The sequence below is a fragment of the Myotis lucifugus genome, unplaced genomic scaffold (genome assembly GCF_000147115.1).
Source record: "Myotis lucifugus unplaced genomic scaffold, Myoluc2.0 scaffold_30, whole genome shotgun sequence".
Lineage (NCBI taxonomy): Eukaryota > Metazoa > Chordata > Mammalia > Chiroptera > Vespertilionidae > Myotis > Myotis lucifugus.
This window is the reverse complement of record NW_005871078.1, coordinates 1,122,028-1,124,725: the sequence shown is the minus strand read 5'-3', so window position 1 is coordinate 1,124,725 and position 2,698 is coordinate 1,122,028. Positions and strand designations below refer to the sequence as shown.

The following is a 2,698-nucleotide window of genomic DNA, read 5'->3' as shown; positions in this document are numbered from 1 at the left end:
CCTGCCGGGAGACACAATATTTAGCCTCCGACAGTGGCGAATTTAAAGGGGCAGGCTCCGACAGTGGCATATTTAAAGGGGCAGGCCCCCACTTAAAGTAGCGCCTCACGCGAGACCTAGAATTTCTCACGTTGTGGAGCCGCCTGAAGGCTCGGAAAGGCAGGGGAGGGCGGGACTGAATGGAGCCGGGGGCGGAGCCTACAGGGTTGGGCCGCCCCGCCCCGCCCCTTCCCGGTGCACTGGCTCCTCCTCCGCCGGCTCAGCTGGGCAGGGTCGGTCCGGCCGGTCCCCGCGCTCGGCGCTCGGACAGGTAAGGGGTCAGGCTGTGTGCGCCTCCTTCCCCGCAGGTGGTCGGAGGTCCGCTCCAGCCGCCGACCCTCTGCCCACGGGTTGTTGAGGGGCCGTTTCAAGTCGCCTAGTCTTCCAAGTGAGAAAAGTTGGAGAGGAAGTAGGGTGCGTGGGCAGAGCTCGCTCCACAGTGAACACAGGGGTGGGTGCCCAGGCATCCGAAAGTGCGGCGCACCCGAGAGGAACCCGGGCGAGGAAAGGCCTCGCCCAGCGGCCCAGGGGCTGGGCCGGACCTCGCTCCCCGCTCCCCGCTTCCAGGGGATGTGTTCCGAGAACCCGGCTAGGAAACCTCTTCCCCTGAGAACCAGGAAGTGAGGCCAGCACCGGGCAGAGATGCTCGGGACGTGCAAAGCATTGCTTCTCCAGGAGAGTCGCATTAGCTCGTTTCTCCTGCTTCCAAGCTCCCAGGAAATTAGACAGTCGAGATGGGGTTGTGGGGATCAGGTAAGTGCAATGCCAGACTGGCAAAGTGTACCTGATAAAACAAGGCTGACCGCATCTGAAAAGCTTGGCCATATCCTCTAACCTCTCATTCCTGCTCTCCGTAGACCCTCACCACCATGCTGAACATTGAGCTTAAATACAGCTCTGTACATTTATTTTTTTTAATGTGATATAACAATAACTTCTGCCATAAAATAATTATCCCTGCATTTTTTTGATCACCTGTTATTGACAGGACTAGGTCCTTGACGTTTGCTGATTTTAAAGCTAATAGCAACTCTTAGGTATTACCGTCTCTGTTTTGCAGATGAGGAAACCAAGGCCCAGAGAATTGAGTTATTGCGCTGGTCACAGCTGGTTTGTGGAAGAGCTATATTGGAACCCAGGCCCATGCAACCTCAAAATCCATCTTCCCTCCACCTCTCAACACTCCCTTCCTCTGGCCAGAGTGCTAATGAAGCACAGTCTGAATTAATTCATTTGACGAGCATTTTTTTTAATCCTATTTGGGGCACAGTCCATTGTCTGTTTCAGAAGGTGCATATGAGTGGGAAGGCGTTGGGTTCCACAAGCTGACACTGGTTTTAGTATATTTCTCAATGATCAGTTTACCTTGTATTCTTGTCTGAGTTGTCTTGTTTGAAAATGTGAATGATGTTCCTTTACCATGAAAATCAATGGTATGGGAAAATAGTCATGGAGATATTTATTTATTTATTTATTTATTTATTTATTTATAAGCAATATGTCCCATTGCACTTCCATTACTCTTAAGTACACTAAAGTAAAATCTTGAACACTTTGAAAGAGGTGATATTTAAAAAACTTATTTTTGCACAGATCACTTATTTTCACTATTGGTGATGCAGTAAAGCAAATGAAAGAACCACCAGAAAGTTCATTTTCAAGAGATAACCACAGTTAACATCTTGGTGCATATTCTTCCAAATATGTGTTAGGGGTGATATATGAATGTATATTTAAAGAAAAATTTTAAATTTTGAGATTTAAAACTTTAAGATATATATATGTGTGAAGGGCTTGTTAGAAAGCCTTCCTTTTTCTGGCATCCCTATGCCATCACCTCTGCTAGAAATCTGGGTGCTGTAGAGCTGATTTTAAGATAGACTGTTTTTATTCTCAATTCCCTGTGTCTTAGCTCTAGCTTTTAGGATTACTAAGCAGTTCTACTTTTATGAGCTTTGTCAGTCACACAGTAGAAATCTGAATAAATAAGAAAAAATAATGTATATAGAGCAACTGCAAAATCTATAGGCTTTTAGGATTTCTTAATTTTAAAAAAATCAGTCTTTCTCTCATTTAACACAAATATTGTGAGTAGCTGCTAAAGTTGAATTTTGTTGGATCTCTGTCCAGAGAGCTGTTTGTATAGGAGGTAAGGTAGACGGATCTATAATAATAAAAGCATAATATGCTAATTAGACCAGACAGCTGAATGACCTTCCGGAAGTCCTTCCGGACGAAGCCGCAGTGGCAGGGCCGAGGCAGAGGCAGTTAGGGGCAATGAAGCAGCCAGGTGAGTGGTTAGGGGCGATCAGGCAGTCAGGCGAGTGGTTAGGGGTGATTAGGCAGGCAGGCAGAGTGGTTAGGGGTGATCAGGTAGGCAGGCGAGTGGTTAGGGGCAGGCAGGCAAGTGGTTAGGAATAATTAGGCAGGCAGGCAAGTGGTTACGGGTGATTAGGCAGGCAGGCAGGGGCAGTTAGGGGCAATCAGGCAGGCAGGCAAGTGGTTAGGGGTGGTCAGGCAGGCAGGAGAGTGGTTAGGGGCAATCAGGCAGGCAGGCAGGCCAGTGGTTAGGAGCCAGCGGTCCTGAATTGGAGGGATCAGGCCTAAACTGGCAGTTGGCCGGGCTGAGGGACACGCCCTCCCCATGCACGAATTCCAT

At 48.3% G+C, this 2,698-nt stretch overlaps 1 protein-coding gene across 3 annotated transcripts in view; it reads left to right on the top strand.

Moving 5' to 3' along the window:
* The first annotated feature begins 239 nt into the window (after nucleotides 1–239).
* IRAK4 (interleukin 1 receptor associated kinase 4) overlaps nucleotides 240–2,698 on the top strand; it is a 27,756-nt gene continuing 25,297 nt past the window's right edge. For all 3 annotated transcript variants that reach the window (XR_002828709.1, XM_023752276.1, XM_023752277.1), the window contains exon 1: nucleotides 240–310. The gene's annotated coding sequence lies outside the window, so the exon portion shown is untranslated. The remainder of the gene's footprint in view (nucleotides 311–2,698) is intronic.